The sequence below is a fragment of the Rhineura floridana genome, chromosome 1, assembly GCF_030035675.1.
Source record: "Rhineura floridana isolate rRhiFlo1 chromosome 1, rRhiFlo1.hap2, whole genome shotgun sequence".
NCBI lineage: Eukaryota > Metazoa > Chordata > Lepidosauria > Squamata > Rhineuridae > Rhineura > Rhineura floridana.
This window is the reverse complement of record NC_084480.1, coordinates 30490299-30510398: the sequence shown is the minus strand read 5'-3', so window position 1 is coordinate 30510398 and position 20100 is coordinate 30490299.

The following is a 20100-nucleotide window of genomic DNA, read 5'->3' as shown; positions in this document are numbered from 1 at the left end:
TTTCCTTAGAGTTACCTCATATCTTAATCCAGGTTGCTTCTAATTGCATTCATAATCCATCCTTCTGAGCAACCGTCCAGGGTCCACATGCCAGCAATGGGTGAGGTCAGAGGCAAGAGCGGACAGAACAAATGTGGATCAAACCTTTGTACAACAGGCAAGTTTTTACACCCACTTGCACACACCCCTCTGTCCTCCATTCAGGACACCAGGCATTATCAGAGTTCAGGGACGCATTCTAGCTGGGCAAGAATATTCAGGGTGCGAAGCAAAGCCAATAAGGGGTGTGGAGAAAGTTCTGAGGGCCAGACAGAGACCTGGAGGGCCGCATTTGGTCTTCAGACCTGAGGTTCCCGATCCTGTATTATGTGGTATATCTAAACAGAGATTTCCTTGAAAGGGAGCACTGCAGAAATGTTTAGGACAACGTTCTAGTCAGCTTGATTAGGACAGTGGCATTAGGAGATAAACCTTTCATAGGAAAGAGGAAGAATAATGAACATGGATTATGTGGCTGCAGTTCCCAGAAAAGTGGATTAAGACAGGAGGTAACTCTAAGAAAAAGGTGGAGTAAGCCGTAAGAAAAAGACAGTTGGGGAGTTGGTGGCTACTCCTTGCCACTGTCACTTGCTCACTCACCTACCTGAAGAGAATGCCATGTGAGAATTCCTTAGGGCCCCTTCGGACAGTCTTTTCCTCATAGGGCAGTCACTCCATCCCCTTGACCTTTTTGGTTGCTCTTTTGTGCACTTTTTCCAATTCTACAATATATTTTTTTGAGGCGAAGCAACAAACAGTACACTACATTTCAAAGGTGGTCACGCCATACTACAGATGCGTGTAACTGCATTCTTATATAGGCAGTTTTATTTTCAGTTCCTTTCCTAATGATCCCTAGCATGGAATTTGCCTTTTTCACAGCTGCCGCTGACTGGGTCAACATCGTAATCAAGTTATCCACATTGACCCCAAGATCTCATTCCTGGTCAGTCGCCAGTTCAGAACTCATGACAGTATAGGTGAAATTAAGATTTTTGCCCCAACATACTTTACTTTATACGTGTATAGATTGCATTGCATTTGCCATTTTATCTCCTATTTGCTCAGTTTGGAGATTAATGATTTTCTAGGGCATCTTATGACAAAACAAAGAACAGCAATTGACACAAGAAATATTCTTAGAAAAAAATGAATAAACAGAAACAAACATTAGACATAAAAAAAACCAGAAACAATTTTAGAAGATGTAAAACCAGCAGAGCAATTGAACAGTCATCTGAAACTATCAAAATGCAGTGTTGGGCCCTTCCAGACTGATGTTTTTATGCGGGTCTATTCTGCAACATGCCATTGATGCAATAATGGTGCATTAATGGTGGGCTTATACTGCACAATCCATACATTTTTCTGCTTTATTTGTTGCAATGCTTCCCCAATGTTATCACATTATTGCCATCCGGAAGGGCACTCTTGCACTAATAGCACAACAAAAGCAGAACAAATAACAACAACCCTGGAACATTTGAGACCCCTTCAGATGTCCTTTTTATTGTGCAGTCATGATGGGAAAAACAGAAGGGAGTAGAAAAAGAGGAAGACCAAACAAGAGATGGACTGATTTCATAAAGGAAGCCACAGGCCTGAACTTACAAGATCTGAACAGGGTGGTTCATGACAGATGCTATTGGAGGTCGCTGATTCATAGGGTTGCCATAAGTCGTAACCGACTTGAAGGCACATAACAACATGATGATTTATGCTCATGATGCTGTCAGGATGGCTATGCAATCCCACTTTCAATACTGTTTGTACTTACAAGAGTTTCCAATCCATACCTGTCCTGTGACTTCCTGTTGAAATCCTGTTAACTTTTTATGCCACAAATGTTCCGTGTGATTTTTTTGTCCTGTTCTTGTTGCACTGTAGCGCATGAGCACCCCTCTGGATAGCAATCATGTGATAACATTTCTTTATTCCAATTCAAGGTGTTGGTATTGACCTTTAAATCCCTACACGGTTTCGGCCCAGTTTATCTTACGGAGCACCTTCAACGCCACCAACTATGCCACCCAACAAGATCGGCCACACAGGGCCTTCTCTCAATCCCGCCAACAAAAACAGCCAGATTGGCGGGTACTAGAGAGAGGGCATTCTCAGTGGCGGCCCCCACTCTTTGGAACTCCCTCCCACAAGATCTCCGGCATGCCTCTTCCCTAAATGTATTTCGGAAAGCCTTAAAGACCTGGCTTTTTCAACAGGCCTTCGGGATCTCCGGGGAGGGTTAATTTTTATAACTGAAATGCCTCCTGCCCTGTTTTAATATTGTTGTTGCAGCTGCATTGTTTTTACACTGTTTTTATATTGTATCACTGTATTTTATCATTTTGTATTTTAATGATTTTGTACGTCGCCTAGAGTGGCCATTGGCCAGATAGGCGACACAGAAATTAAATGTATTATTATTATTATTATTATTATTATTTATTGATTCATCTATTTATTTAAAATATTTCCATCCTCCCCTTCTACCCTACAATGGGGCATGCAGGGCGGCTCACAATGCCATCATGCACAAGAAATAAAAACACGAAACACATTAAAATAGATTTTAAAAATACATAAAATACAGTTAACAATTCAAGGGAAGTGATATTAAAAGGGTACTAAAGAGGTAAAACTAGAAAGGGGGAAAAATCAGTTTCAGGCTATACCTTCAGTCCCTTCAGTAACATTGGGGAAGGATCACAGAACAACTTAATGAAGCAGAATGATGTGTGGGGTGATCCCATATAAATCAGCCATAAATGCAGTTATTGCATCAGTGACATGTTGCAAAGCACACCCGCCAAAAAACGCTAGACTGGAAGGAAGCATAATTTAACTATTGCTACTGTGTGAAGAAGAGGTGCTTCCCTTTTATTTGTCCTGAATTGCCAACGACTTCCACTTGCCTTCCTCTTCCCCGAGAAGCTGTACTGTGCTCAGTCCTCACTACCCACCCCCAACAGAAGAGGGTAGGTGAGCGAGAAGAGATGGCTGTTCACTGCAGCTGCAAGTGTTGCTTATGCCACCTGCCCTCTGACTGGGCAGGAGGAGGAAGAGGCAGGGAAGTCCAGAGAAAGTTTTGTTACACCTGCTGAAGGTGACTGCAGGGATGACACAAAAGAGATTTATGCCACATCCACACCAGACATTCATTCCACTTTAAACAGTCATGGCTTCCCCTAAAGAATCCTGGGAAGTGTGGTTTGGGAAGGGTGCTGAGAATTGTTAGGAGACTCCTATTCTTCTGACAGAGAGCCAGTGTGGTATAGTGGTTAAGGTGTTGGACTACGACCTGGGAGACCAGGGTTCGAATCCCCACACAGCCATGAAGCGCACTGGGTGACCTTGGGCCAGTCACTGCCTCTCAGCCTCAGGGGGAGGCAGTGGTAAACCCCCTCTGAATACTGCTTACCATGAAAACCCTAGTCATAGGGTCGCCATGACTTGGAATCGAAGGCACTACATTGACATTTTTTATTCTTCTGACGGAGCTCCAATGATTAGTGTGGTTTAACAGCCAGCTCCTCTTCCTGAAGAATTCTGGGAATTGGAACTCTGTGAGGGGAATAGGGGTCTCCTCTCAGCACCCTTCGCAAACTATACTTTCCCGGATTCTTTGGGGGAAGCCATGACTGTTTAAAATGGAACAAATGTCTGGTGTGGATGTGGCCCAAGGCTATGAAAACACTACTCTCCTACAGCAAAGCGTTTCCATTGGCCACAACTGGAAGGGCAACGAGTTAATTAGTTGTGAAATCTGTTTGAAGGTGAATTTAAAAACAAACAAACAGTTGAGCTAATCCCATCAGGTTTTACAGTAAAAAGTGGTGGGGGTTGACTACTGTTGTGTGCCCCTGTTTTCAGAAAAAGGAGGTGGAGATGCACTGGAAATGGCAGAACAGTAAGTTCTTCTGTATCCTTAGACAGAAATGGCCCAGGTTGGGGTGGAGTCACCACATTATCTTCTCAGCAGGTGGATCACTGTTGCTTACCGGGAGGGAGAGGTTTGGCTCTGCAGGGGTGTTTACACTGCCCCAACTTCCCTGCCATCTCCCTTCTTCTTCTCTACCTCCCAGTAAGCAACAGCAACCCACCTGCTGCAGAGCTAGTGAAGGGCCTCTGCCCCACCCAGCAAGCCACTTTGGAGCTACGTCCTTAGACTTTCAAGAAGCTTTTGACAAAGTAACTCACCAAGGACCCCTGTGTCAGCTTAGCAGTCACGGAAAGGTCCTCTTATGGGTCAGTAACTGGTTAAGAGACAGGAAGCAGAGTGTAGGAATAAATGGACAGCTCTTCCAGTGGAGGGATGTAGAAGGTGGAGTCTCCCAAAGGTTGCTATTGGGACTTGTGCTTTTTAACATGTTCATAAACGATTCTACCATCAAAGGTAATTTTTTGCAGGGCAGGGAAGGAAGAAATGTTTCGGAGTTGGGGGTGAGCTTTATGGTAGCCAAGTTTCCTGATGATGCCATGCTGTTCAGGGTCGTTAAAACAAAAAGGGATTGCAAGGAGCTCCAAAAGGGCCTCTCCAAACTGGGGGCATAGACAGTAAAATGACAAATGCAATTCAATGTAAGCAAGTGTAAGGTGACACACATTGAGGCAAAACAAAATCTAAATTATTTACTTACTTATTTATTGATTTGATTTGATTTGTATACCGCCCCATAGCCGAAGCTCTCTGGGCAGTTTACAGTAACTAAAAACATTAAAAACAAATATACAAATAAATGTCACATATATGCTTGTGGGGTCTGAACTGGCAGCAACTGACCATGAAAGAGACTCTTGTGGATCTATTCCACTCCAACAAGTAATCTGCTTGTCCCAGATGAGCACCTATATAAATAAGGGTATCCTAGCTGTGCCCAAAGTCTGAGGCTGGAATCTGATGGATGAGGGGGTGGGAGCCAGGCAGAGAAGAGCAAACAGCAGAGGTTCTTGAGCCCAGCACTAAATTAATTTTGGGACCTCAACCTGAGACTTGGCACCTTCCCCTAGGGCCCCTGACAAGGCAAAATCCTGAAACTTTGGTTCAGACACTGAGATTTGTAAATCTTAATTCTGTTTACTAGCAGAAGGATTGGGAAACTGCACAATGGCCCCCACCTCCTCCTCCACCCCGCCTTCTTAACGCACAGTGAAAGGTTGGATTACAGTATAGCGATGGCAAGATAACCTTAAATGACTTTTCTATTCCCTTACGCAACGTCTTTCCAACCTTTGCCATGAAGAAGCCGATAGGAGAATAAATGGACATCGGAGCTTTGTTAGAGCAGATCCACCTGGGCCAGGGATGGGGAGCCTGTGGCCCTTCAAATGTGGCCCCATCATCCCCATGCTGGCTGGGGCTGATGGAGTCAAAGAATTTCTGAAGGGCTATGTGTTCCCCATCCTTGATCTAGCGACTAGATTCAAGTCCAGCTTTCCCCAGCCTGGTGCTCTCAGATATTTTAGTCTTCCAACTTCCATCAGTTACAGCCAGCATGGCCAATGGACAGGGATGATGGGAGTTTTGGTCCAACAAGATCTGGAGGACACCAGGTTGGGGGAAATTGTCCTGGTGTAACATTCTGTATCCAACCATCCAGCAGCTTTGCAAAAGTGATAGCTGAGACGACCATGCTTAACTTTTAAAAGCAAAGACAAACTATCTCAAATTTCACCTGGAAAATCACAAACTCTAATCTTCAAATCCCAGAGACAGCTTTGATCCCTCAGTGGTGAGAAGCCACCTGCCTATTGTCAGAGGCATCCTTTGGTCTGGGCAGCCCAAAGGTGGGGAGAAACTCGGTCACAGGGAAAAGGCACTGCTTTTCAACCTTGGGTCCCCAGGCGTTGTTGGACTACAACTCCCATCAATCCCAACCAGCCTAGGCAATGACCAGGGATGATGAGAGTTGTAGTCCAACAACATCTGGGGACCCAAGGTTGAAGAACAGTGGTATAAGGGATTCTGGTTTGGGGTGAGTCTGCTAAACTCAGTAAAGTGCTAGTAACATATTGTCTGGTCTTTGAGGCTGACACATTCTGATGTTAGGAACATGACAGGGGAGCCCCGCAGCAGATCATCTGCCTGTGCTAACAACAAAGGACTTGCTGAGAAGAGGTAGGTGTGGATAGATTCAAACATGCACACACAGAAATCCTGTGTCTGCAGATAGGAATGTGTTATAAGAACTCAGTAGTGTAGAAGCAAATTCAGAAGTACAGGGCGTCTTGTGTTTTTATTCTGTATAATGATGTGTGTGTAATTTTTATTTTATTTTATTGTAAGCCACCCTGAGTGCCCCATTGTGGGGTAGAAGGGCGGGATAGAAATATTTTAAATAAATAAATACATTTTTTCTGCACCTTTTCCACTTCTACAAATGTACTTCTGGAGGTGCAGCAACCAGAACAGTGCACTGTATTCCAAGTATTCACCACAGATTTGCATGAAAGCATTATGGTATTGCAGTTTTATGTCACCAGTTTACCAGGACCTGCCCAAAACATTTTACTGCCTGAGGTGAAGGACATTCCCTGTACAGAAAACCCACTGAACTGGCAGTTGAAGCATATTTCAATGTTTACAATAGGATAGTATCCTCTAACGCACCTGAGAGCAGCAGCCCAGTTATAAGGGTACAGGATGGGCTGTATGGTACCCCCCAATAGCAGAGTACAGCCAGGGGTCTGCTGCTGCCCCCCCCAGCAACTGTCACCTGAGGCAGCCGCCACACTCTGCATAATGCTAGATCTGGTCTTGCCACTCACCACCACCAATGCACTGTGGAAACTGTAGTTCTGAGAAAAGGCTAAGAATATCTGTTAGATATCCCAGCACCCTTAGAAAACTGCAATGCCCAGTATTCTTGAAGGAGAGAGTGCAAGCTGTGACCAATAAACCAGTTCCAATCTAAATCTGCAATAGAGATAACAGCAACCACCTGCACATACACACTCACATATGCTGCCCAAATATGCATCCTCCAAGAGGAACTCTGAATATGCAGTATATTAAAAAAGATCAAAAGAAGTCTCCTACTCAGTTTCTCCAAAGAACTCACACTCATGGGAGGCCGGTCCATTAGGACAAATGGGCCACCGCCCCACCAACTTCAGTCTGCCCTCAGCCAACCCCCACTTGCCTGCATTCTCACTTACAACCAGCCAGGGAATGGCTCTGCCTGTCATTGGCTCTGGCTCCACCTGCTGTTGATCTCCCTGCCTTTCATCCTGCCAGTCCCAACGGGCACCAACCACCACTGAGTCTCCAACAAAGTGGGGTGATGTGAGCAGGAGCATTCCCACCTCCCATCTGTGCTGTCATCCTGGACTCCAACTGTGCATCTCTAAAGATGGGGAAAGGGCAAAGGAAGTGTACAACATGTGCTCATGAGAGGCAACTGACCACAGTCATATGAAATTGCAAGCTACTCTTTCTCCTGTTACAAGGACAGTCTCTGTCCCTTATCAAATCTGGCCATTCTATAACTATACGCACTGCAAAGGTACACCTTACAGTCCTGCAACTCACACTACCTAAAAAAAGGAGGTGCATCTGTGTCTACCAAAGATGTCCCAAGGCATGATCTCCGTTGGTAATTAAAACAGCTATATATAGATATATATTCTTCTTAAGCCACAATAATGGAACTAAGGAGGTATGTAACTAGACTAAAGGAGCTCTTTGAACATATTTGCAATTATGAGCTTAAAGCCACAGGAACAAGTAGCAACCCATTTATTTGAGAATAATTGCTTCATTGTAAAAGCATTTGTAACGTGGCAAACTAAATGGTAGTAGTCAAGAAAAAAATGCAAAGCTTTAAAAAGATTTAATTTGACTGTAGTACTGGAAAAGAGAATGATGAAGATTTACAATGTAAGCCAAAATACTTTACTAAGAAATAAGTCCATTATGCTTAGTCGGACTAATTCCCAGGTAAATGTGCATAGGACTGTATCCTTCAATTCAATCTGATATGGGGATACTGAAAAATACTTTGCCGTCAAAAAAAAGAGAACACATTAATCAAATTTTAATTGCTGTGTGGTTTAACCAATTTCCATCAAATAAGTGTATGGCAATGGCCCAATTCCAGGAACATTGAAGGAGATTTGGGATTTCTGGACTTTGGACACATAATGAGAAGACATGATTCACTAGAAAAGACAATAATGCTGGGAAAAACAGAAGGGAGTAGAAAAAGAGGAAGGCCAAACAAGAGATGGATTGATTCTATAAAGGAAGCCACAGACCTGAATGTACAAGATCTGAACAGGGTGGGTTACAGATGCTATTGGAGGTTGCTGATTCATAGGGTCGCCATAAGTCATAGTCGACTTTAAGGCACATATCAACAACAACAAATGGCCCCAAATTTAGAACTGCTGTTTGGTCAAGCTGCTCTGGGAGTCCTTTTCTTTCTTTCTGAAGAGTGGTGTGAAAACAAACAAACAAATAAAGGGCTGGCAGTGTTGGGATAAGTGTTTGACAAACACTTGGTGTAATATGGAGAGTAAGTAGAAAAGCACTTAGGAAATGGTGGGAGAACTGTAGGTCAGGTGTGGGGAACCTTTGGCCCTTCGGAACCTTTGGCTGAAGTACAGCTCACATCATCCCTGGCCATTGGCCAAGCTTGCTAGGGCTAATGGACAGACGTGGCAGCCACAGAAGCAATCTTAGAAATGTAAACATACTGAGATGATGATGGGGCAATCTTCATCAAGATCATGATGATGATGATCACCACCACCACCACACCAACAACAACACTACTATAACAACTACTACTACATTTATATAATCTGTATTAGGGCAGCACTTTCATTATGTCAACCAAAATATCACAAAATAGTGTGCAAACGTTCGAGTTCTCTAGAACTCTTTATCACACTGTAAACAAAGTGAGGGGTAGGGGAAACTTGGCTCCTGATGAAGCCAAGACTCAGCACCTTGTAAGAGACTTAAGGCAAAATGTGGGAGGAGGCATTCAAATTAGGATTTTTTAGGTGCCACACAGGTATCAGGTTTCACCACTGCCTACTGGCAAGAAGAAGCAGACCAATGGGTGGTTCCTGATCTCTGGAATTTTTTTTAAAAGACAGGTAAAATACAAGTTTCCTTGATAGGCATAATACAGGAATAAAGAGAAACTATATAGGAAGAAACTAGGGCTGTGCATAGCCCTCCCTATCCACCCCATGCCCTCGATCTGTGGGCCAGAGTGGGCCAATCCACTCTGTCCTGGATCCATCCCTGAAATTATTTGGAGGCAGGGCTCAGGGTTTTTTAAAATTAAAAATATGGTTGAGGGGAAGAAGGAGACACTATACACATGTATATATGTCGGCTCTATCAATGCAGTTGGGGATGATGGTTTGGCAGGTGCTTGACAATCATTCTATTTGCAATCTCAGGGAAGCAGCACAAACAAGTGTTTCATTATGCCCCATGGGTCGCACCACCACACAAGGCCATTGAACTGCAATGTCTTAGGGGGTCAAAAAGAGCAGGAGAGAAAGAGCGGAGAGCTGGCTCTGATATTACCTTGAGGGGTGCAAGTACCTCTCTCTGGGGATCTGATGTGGGGCAATGAGGTGCTATGCTGTTTTCCTCCACCTGTGCTCTGCTTGTATATCCTACATAGGAAAATAGTGAATGCATTGTGGATCCTTATGTTGCCAAAATGGCACCATCCATACAGCAGGGTTGGGGGGGGGAAGTTTCCTGTACAAAAAAAAAACAACTTTAGCGGTCAGGGGCCTAATGGGAGCGGGAGAAGAACAGTAAATAGTTCAGTGAAAATTGAGCATGCACAGAGGCAATGGAACTCTAAAATGTTGCTGAGGAGAGGAAATGGAAACCTTGGGGGGTGAAATTGAGTATTCTGGAAAAGGATAGGGCTGGCCGGCTGGAACTTTGAACCGGTACACTCCACACAGCAAGGCTTTGTTTGTAAATCACTGAAATACAATAAAGACATGTATTAAGTTTCCAGTAATTTCTCCTCCAAAAGGAAACCAAATCCAGAGTGCTGTCCTGGCACCTTCTCACTACTGAGGGAAGGGGTCGTGTAAATACAGAAGAACAGTATTTCTTGCTCTATAATCCCTCCTGGAACAGATACTCATAAACACGAAGATGACCTGTCTCACACAGTGACCTAGAGCAGAGATGCTCTTAGACTCCAACTCCCAGCAGCCCCAGCCAGCATAATAATAATAATTTAATAAATTATTATATTTATTATGGTTATGATATTGTTGTTGTTGTTACTATTACAATATTAAAATCAGTTAGAACAAATTACAAAATATCTCTCAGGTGTCAAAAGCTAGGGTAAAGAGGTGTGTCCACTCACCACATGATGAAAACTACATGAGGTGCCAGTTGCATCTCTGTGAGGAGGGAATTCCACAGCTTAAGGGACTGCTTAGGGCAGCCTTTCCCAACTAGTGGGCCACCAGATGTTGTTGGACCACAATTCCCATCTTTCCTGACCATTGGTGATGCTGGCTGAGGCTGATGGGAGTTGTGGTCCAACAACATCTGGTGGCCCACTAGTTGGGAAAGGCTGGCTTAGGGCTGCCACAGAGAATGCTCTGTCCTGGGCAGCCCCTGAACTTCTCAGGGTTGTGGGTCCCCTCTTCCGATCATAACACCCAGGAGGATCTGTAGGAAGGGAAGCAGTATTTCAAATATTTGGGGCCTAATGATTGGAGTTGTAATTTAACAACTTTTGGAGGATCACAGGTTCCCCAATCCTGATGGAGAGAGTCACAGTCTGATGAACCTAATTTGAGGGCATTTTGTGTGCTTTTAGGCCCCCTCTAAATCAGTGAAATTTAGGACAACTGCCCAAGTCTAGCCAAATCACAGCTGTTACTTCTTCACTCCCAGTATCTAATGACTCTCTTCTCTGGGGACTTTAAATCACTGGCTCAGAACTGGATTTTGTCATAAGATATGCAAATAAAACTGCATGCAACTATTTGACGTAAATACTATTTCCTAGAAGCAAAAAAAACCCACAACAACCCCCCTCTGTGATGGATGCCAACCTGGATAAACCTTCATTTATCAGTTTTTCGGAGCAAAGAGCATGTTGTCCTTTTCCTCCTGGTGTGCCAAACACATTGCACAAGGGGAATGTGAAAGTGTTAAAGTAGCGTTGCTCAACCTCTTCTGTACCTGTTGGCTTGGGTTGTATCCCATGCTCCGTGAGTGGAACTCCACTCAAGCAACAGGATGTCCCCTTCCTCTCCTCCCTCACCCATGCACTCCCCCAACCTGTGCAAACAGATCAGGATGAATGTTCAACAAACAGGTTGTCTGCAAACAGCCATACTCTCTCAAAATCCTACAAGTCCCCGCTGGCATTTCTTTTATGGAAGTTGGAGTGAACTTGATGTGGCAGCTGATGGGTACCAAGTGAAAAGCTGAGGTGCACGGCAATAATCAGGGGCACTCAGTCTGACAGGGAGAGCACATTGGAAGCCGCTTCATGCTGACTCAGACCCATTGGTCTATCTAGTTCAGTATTGTCTGCACTGACTGGCAGTGGCTCTCCAAGGTTTCAGAGAGGGTTCTCTCTCAGCCCCAGCTGCAGGAGCTGAGGCCTGAACCTGAGACCATCTGCATGCCAAGCAGACACTCTCCCACTGCGTAACAGTGCGTTCCCCAAGTAGGAGCCAGTGTTGCTGGAAGGCTTTACAGACCCAGGGCCAATCCCAGGTCTGAGGCATACATTAGATTCTGGTGGCCCCCCTCCTCTGTCAGTGGGTCTTGGTGGGCAGACTTGGTGGCAGTGCACAGCAGCGAGCAGCAAGAACCAGCCAGCCTGAGTATGATCAGACGGCTGGATCTAGTCCATGTTTTAATTTCACACAGTACCCTGGAATAATGCTATTTTGAGGGCATTTCATGGGAAAATTAAAATGGCTAGACCCAGCTTTTATTTTGTTTCCTTTTGCTAAAGGAGGGCCCACAGGAAGTATCACCAGTGGGCCCTGTCAAGATGCCTGGGCCATAGCACCTGTCCAAGAACTGTGCAGAACCCCAGAAAGTGAATAAAGGGCCGGTGTAGTGTAGCGGTTTGAGTTTTGTACAGAGGACCAGACCAGATACATTCTTAAACCGCAAGGGTTTTTTTTGCCTATTAGTGAATTTTTCTGCTTTTTAATCCAGGAAGTAAGAAATGGGATCCTGTGCAAGTTTGCTGAGCATGGATTGTCCATTTGCATGTTTATTGAGTTCAGTGGGATTACTCCTCTGCAATCATGCTTAGGATAGGTGAAACTGACCAAGGGGGAGGGGGAGGGGGAGGAAGGGCAGAGGTAGGGGCAGGGAAGGAGGAGGAGGAAGGGCATGGGGGAGGAAGGGGATGGGAGCAGATGGGAGGGGGAGGGGAGCAGGAAGGCAGGTTTGATCATTTGCATGCTTTTTGAGTTCAGTGGGATTTACTCCTGTACAATCATGCTTAGGGATAGGTGAAGCTGACCTGGGGGAGGGGCAAGGAGGGGAAAGAGGGGGAGAGAAGGGGAGGAAGGATAGGATAGAGAGGGAGGAGGAGGAGGGGAGAAAATTGGATGGGCAGGCACTGGGCAGAGGGAAAGTTCCTTTCCTGTCCAAAAGGAAACATTGTGAACAGTATAATTGCTTTTCAGGGTTTCCCCCACCTTTTTGTTCTACAGCAGGCACATGTAGCCTCCCATTCAAATTTAAACCAAAGCTGTCCCTGGCCACATCCACACCAGACATTTGTTCCATTTTAAACAGTCATGGCTTCCCCCAAAGAATCCTGGGAAGTGTAGGTAGTGCTGAGAGTTGCTAGGAGATTCCCTATTCCCCTCATAGATCTACAATCCTCAGAAGAGGGGCTGACTGTTAAACCGTTCTGGCCACTGGAGCTTTGTCAGGGGAATAGGAGTCTCCTAACAACTCTCATCACCCTGCACAAACGACACTTCCCAGGAATCTTGGGGGGAAGCCATGACTGTCTAAAGTGAAATAAATATCTGGCATGGGTGTGGCCCCGATTAGCCAAGCCAAACAGCTGCGAGTCTGACTTTTAGAACACTGATACAGTTGGTTCTTACTGAGCATGCCCATACTTATCATTGATTCCAATGTTAAATTTCTTAAATTAATTAAAAATCAGCCAGGCATTTTTTAAACTTTTAAACTGCAGAAGTTTAAGGTCAGAATATCAGGCAAGATCAGTAACAGGATTACAGACACTCTGTGAACATGGCTTATTTTTAATTAATTTCTACAAATTATGAGACCACTGACAGAAAAAAGTCCAAAGGGGTCTGATATTTTTCCCTCTTGTTTTACACTTTGAACTCTCGATTCTCTCTGAGTGTTTTGCATATTGCCATGAAAACTTAGAGAGTTGTTAAGCAAGTGTTTCTGGTTTCAGGACTATATGTTTTGTAAGGTTTCTTTTTGAAATAAGCTTCTGGGTAGCAGCAGAATGGCATGGGGGTATTTTCAATTTAACATTGTGGAATGTGAAAAATCCATGCTGGCTATAGTATACAGCCACTCTTGTGGCTGTATAAAACAGGGGTGGATGTGGGTGTGGGTGTACAGACTAGTCTACTGTACTGTGTAGATTCTACACCAGAGATCGCTAACCCAGTGCTTGAGGGTGCCGTGGTTGGCACCCCTGAAAGCCTTCATTGTGCCTGTGGGCACCAGGCTGGTGATGACACATTTTTTAAATTGGGGATCAGAATTTTGGGAGGGAAAGGGCAGAGCAACGCAAAGCAGTTGCTGGAGCTCAAAGGGCCCTTGCATTCTGGTTGGCTTGGAGAGATGTTTGGGGGGAGCAGGGAGAAGGAAGAAGTGGCAAGGATGGCTTCTCTGCTTGCCCAGTGGCTCGATTCTCTTTGCTTGCTTCCTGCCTGTTGGCCATGTGGAGCTGGCAGCAGGCCCTTCCTTCACCCCATGAAGGGGCTCTGTATGTGTGCGTGAGGGGGGGTAAGTACATATGGATTGTGTGGCTTGTGTATATCTGTGATCTGTGTGAGAGAGGAAGAGATGGGACTTCCGGGAAGGGTGACTTCGCTTGTGCCTGCTTTTGAGACGGGCTCCCGCCTCAGAAGAAGCTTATTCAGATATAAATCAGTCAGAACATTTTTTTTTTTGACTGATGAAATTTCTCCCGGGCAGGGAGAAACGTAGAGATCAACCTCAAAAGCCTGTTTTTGTTGGGAGGACTGGATTTCATTAATTTATGAGAAAAGGTCCAGCCAGCAATGCCGGACGGACTTCCGAACAAGCTCTATCTGATTAATGCGACACGTTTATCTTTTCTTCAAAGAGAAAACGGACTAACAGGCAAGCACCCTTCTTTCTATTCTTTTTTTTACTTGGTTTAAATTGTTGCAGCAAAAAGAGATTTGTCAAATGAATCAGCTTTAAAGAACTTCTGGGTGAGCTATAACTCTTCTCTGTTATTCACGAAATTAACAGCTTATCTCTGTTTCTATTGCAAAAAGCTGTCCTGGAAGTGCATTCTAAAGATATAAACAGAAGAGGGATTTCTATTCCGAGGAGAAAAAAATAAAAAATATGAACTTTGGAACATTATATTGTCTGGGACTATTCTCTTTTTGGTCTATTTTATTTTGACGAATCTGCTTCTTCACGACGCCACTAACTGTATTGATGCTGGGAACTACATTTGTTTTGTATTCTTGAACATAGAGAGATAAGGCAGGCTGCTCTGTTTATACTGTGATGTCATCAAGCCTGGAATATTAACCCAATTGTTGCTGAAATAAGAAGCGGTTCTTCTTTATTTTTGTTTTGTTTTGTTTTCGTGGTTTTAAAAATGGCAATCAAGAAAGTGGCTGAGAATCTGGAAGTAATTATGTTTCAGAAAATAATGGATGAGATTGAGATAACGAAACAAACCCTGCGACAGGGCAGTAAGGAGCTGAAAATTGAACTGAGCAAAATGATGCAGGAGCTTAAAGAAATAGGGGATCCTGTGAGAGAGGAGAATGAGATCAGAGATGAGAAAAGAAAAAATAAAGGGAAGATACAAGCCCTGGAGATTGGAACAAATGTGGAATTGGAAAAAGATCTGGAGTTTATGGATATTAGAAATAAAATCTACTGTTTGGAATTTAACGTTATCTCTGAAGAAATTAATGAAGATATTAGAGATAAAGTTATCAATGGCTTGGATAATTTTCTGGACTGGAATGACGTGATGGAGCTTGATATAGAGAAAATCTATGGGATTAACTGCAGCCATGTGACAATGGAAAAACTCTCAAGAGATGAGCCAGTGCATTTTGTAAAAAAGAAGAACAGAGATATGACTTTACAACAATATTTCAGCAACTTATTCAGAATTGATGGCAAGAAAATATTTGGGATAGAGGAAATTCCCATCAGACTCTTATTATATGACTATGGCTATGACAGCAAGATTATTATGGAATACTGATAATGGAAGATTGGACACTGAAATTACTGGACTTAACAGGACTATTGAAGATGGAAGATGGAATTAATAGGGATAATGGAATAATGGCTATTGAAATTATTGGACCTAACAGATTTTGATGAGATGGATTAATCGATATGTTTATTTGGACTATGGTTATGACAATAAGATTATTATTATTATTAACGAGATGGATTAATCGACATGTTTATTTGGAGAAAAATTGATAGATATATTTCTTAAAGAATTGAAACCTCTCTTTGACTTTTTGTGGAAAGAATAAAGTAATGTTTATGAGATTTGATGATTAATTAAGATAACTACTGGAGGAAAGTGATTTTATAATATAATTTAAGAGACAGGATTGTTATATATTGTAGACCTATAACTGATCTGCGACAAATGGGAAGTCAACATTTTATTTTTTTTGTTTAATCATTTTTGTTTTGTTTTGTTTTTTGTCTTTGAATGTTTTATGATTTTGTTTTGTTTGTTTTATGAAAATTTGAATAAAAAAATTATTGTAAAAAAAAAAAGAGAGAGGAAGAGATGAATGGCTGTGTATATGTGAAGAGTGCATGTATGAGATGCTTGTATCTGCAGTCTGTAGAGGTGGAAGGGGGCCTAGAAGGTCATTGATTTGGAATCTAATTTAAAGCATTGCGGATCAGATTTTTATGTAGCAATCTTTGCAGGACTATTTTTGAAAATGGATTTTTTTTAAAGCAACACCACCTTTAAAATATCGATATTAGGAATGATGATTTTATCAAAATTTCCTTTAGAAATATCAATATTACTCTCAATATGTTTAATGAGGGGGAAAAACTGATTGGTAAAAGCAGCAGCTAGCAAACAAAGAATGAACTCGAATCAATACCGGCCTCTTAGGTTGATGGAATGCTTTTGAACCAGCACCTGTCAACAGATCCCATTCCTAGTCTGTGGTATGTGTCAGAGAAAAAAATTCCAAGAAACACCCCATCGTTATTAGGCAGCAACAGCAGGATTACAGGTGTGTGTATAATCCATATTGTGTGATCTCCACAATCAGAGCCAGCACAACACAGTTGGCTTCTTCCCATAGTAAGTATGGGGTTATCTAGGGACAGCATTGACTGTACTATCTAATTTTGTCTTATGCCATGTCCCTGTGTTTTGACTGGTGCCTACTTGTCCAAGAAGGTCAGCAATCATTCGCACTAACCATATTAGTTCTAACAAACTTCTAACAACAAATTAGTACATTGGCATCTGTTGCTTTTACCACAACAGAAATGTAACACATTTGCACAATGGTGCAGTGATCAGGCTAATGACATAGAACAAACCCTATCATTAGTCAAATTGGACTCCAACCTTTCATTAGAGTTGTGCCCATAGATACATTTCACCATCAGTATTGAAAGAGGACTTTTATACACCTCTTTGTAGGAGGCAATCAGAGTTACAGTGGTTGAACAGTAAATTCTTTATATCTTCTCTGGGAGGAACAGAACAACCAGTGAGGTTTTATGGATGATTTCTTCATATAAAATTCACTAATAGGAAAAATAAATGGGTACCTATAGCCAACAGATATTTCTATCAAATTTTAAAAAGCAGGGAAATTGGGCAGCTATAATTATTATTATTATTATTATTATTATTATTTATTTATTAAATTTATATACCGCCCGACTAGCAATAGCTCTCTGGGCGGTGAACATAAAACAGCATAAAAATACAATAAATAACAAAACAATACTAAAATACAAGCAACAATCCAACACAATAAACATTTTTAAAAGTAAATCAGTGTACATTTGTTTACATTAAACAAACTCCAAAAACAATTGTGGAATAATGACACTGACTGCAGAATAATCTCCAATGGATATGAGGAATGTCTCAGTTTGCACAAGATAAAACAGTGAGAGGTGAAATATATTCTAGCAAATTTAATAGAATCATAGAATAGTAGAGTTGGAAGGGGCCTATAAGGCCATCAAGTCCAACCCCCTGCTCAATGCAGGAATCCAAATCAAAGCATTCCTGACAGATGGCTGTCCAGCTGCCTCTTCAATGCCTCCAGTGTTGGAGAGCCCACTACCTCTCTAGGTAATTGATTCCATTGTTGTATGGCTCTAACAGTTAGGAAGTTTTTCCTGATGTCCAGTCGAAATCTGGCTTCCTGCAACTTGAGCCCATTATTCCATGTCCTGCACTCTGGGACGATCGAGAAGAGATCCCGGCCGTCCTCTATGTGACATCCTTTCATGTACTTCAAGAGTACATGAAGAGTACATTGAAGAGTTCTAGGTGTGCTCTATGTTTTTAACTGACCATTCCCATCCTTCCTTAAGTGGGGTGGTTTAAGCATAGCAGACTGAACACATGCATCTTGGGCAGACAAGCTTGTTTTTTCCAACAGCTAGAGTCATTGCTGAAGTAGCAACATATTGTAATCAGTCTGATTTTACATCAAACTGCAGTTTCATATTCAACTGTTAATGCACCCAGAGTAGAAATAGAACATAACCTCCAATTTGCACACAAAAGGCTGTCTTCATCATCATATGACATTGGCTAATTAAAAGGCTTTGAAATTAAAAAAAAAATTGACACAGATTTCTAGGATGAATAACGAGAGAAATATAATTTTCTAGATTAGATTCTCTGTAGAAGCAGCAGTAACACAAGAAAGAAGCTAAGTAAGAACAGCAACAAACATGCAAAGAAATTAATACTCCATCTTTGGAGTTGCAGTCCTGAATGCAGGTGTTGTCACCACTCACCATATGCTCAGAAGCACGTTACCAAATTCTTCCAAGCTATGCAGGAAGTGGATTGGACTGTGAAAGACCAACCCAAATTGTGTGTTTGCATTTTGACAAATTTGTAGCACAGTACAGTATCTCAGAGAGGAGGTCAGGTCTCCTGTTCCCTTGGTGCATTCACTATAGCTGCCCAATTTCCCTGCATTTTAAAGTTTGATAGAAATATCTGTTGGCTATAGCTATGTTCTTAAACAACCTTTTTTTTTTTGCCTATAAGTAAATTTCTTTGCTTTTTAATCTGAGAAATAAGAAATGGGATCCTGTGCAAGTTTGCTGAGAGTGGATTGATCATTTGCATGCTTATTGAATTCAATGGAATTTACTCCCCTGCGATCATGCTTAGTATAAGTGAAACTGACCATGGAGGAGGAGGGAGGAGAAGAAAGGCAGAAAGGAGGAGGTGAATGGGAGCAGATGGGAGGAGGGGAGGAGGAGGGCAGGTTTGATCATTTGCATACTTATTGAGTTCAGTTGGATTTACTCCCATGCAATCATGCTTAGGAAAGGTGAAACTGACCATGGGGAAGGGAGGGGAGGAGGGTTGGAGGGGGCAGAGAAGGAGGAAGAGGGAAGGGGAGGAAGAAGAGAGGAGAAGGGGAGAGAGGAAGGAGAGACGGGGAAGAAGAGGAGATACAGGGAGGGGAAAGCAGGTCTTATCATTTGCATGCTTATGAGTTCAATGGGATTTACTGCCGTGCAATCATGCTTAGGATAGGTAAAACTGACCATGGGGGAGGAGGAGAAGGGGGGAGGGGAGGGGAGAGGAGAGGGAAGGAGGAAGATGGGAAAAGGGGAGAGGAAGGAGTAGGCCGGGAGGGCAAGTTTGATCATGTGCATGCTTTTGAGTTCAGTGGGATTTACTACTGTATGATCATGCTTAGGACATGTGACACTGACCTGGGGAGGGGCAGGGTGGAGGAAGAGGAGGAAGGGGGAGAGAAGGTGAGGGAGGGGGAGGGGATGAAAGGAGATTGGGTGGGTAGGCACTGGGCAGAGGGAAAGCCCCTTTTCTTTCCAAAAGGAAATCATTGTGAACAGTATCATTCTTTTTCAGGGTTTCCCCCACCTTTTTGCTCTACAGCAAGCAGATGTAGTCTTCCACCCAAATTTAAACCAAAACTGTCGCTGGCCATATCCACACCGGACCTTTGTTTCACTTTAGACAGTCATGGCTTCTCCCAACGAATCCTGGGAAGTGTCGTTTGTGAAGGGTGCTGAAGGTTGCTAGGAGATGCCCTTTTCCCATTATGGAGCTATAATCCTCAGAAGAGGGGGTGACTGTTAAATTACTCTGGCCACTGGAGCTCTGTCAGAGGAATAGGAGTCTCCAGATATCTCTCATCACCCTTCACAAACTACACTTCCCAGGTTTCTTGGGGGGAAGTGTCTAAAGTGAAACAAAAGTCTGGTGTGGGTGTGGCCCCCTGATTAGCCAAGCCAAGCAGCTGTGAGTCTGGCTTTTAGAACACTGGTGTCTGGTTCTTACTGAGCATGCCCAATGTTATGATAGACTTCAATGATTAATTTCTTAAATCAATTAAAAATCAGGCATTTTTTAAAACTTTTAAACTGCAGAAGATGAAGGTCAGAAGATGAAGGTCAGTAATAGGATTACAGGTACTCTGTGAACATGGCTGATATTTAATTAATTTCAACAAATTATGAGGTCACTGACAGGAAAAAGTCCAACAGGGGTCTGGATTTTTTTCGTTTTACACTTTGAACTCTCAATTCTCTTTGTTGTGTGTATTGCCAGGAAAATTTAGGGGGTAGTTAAG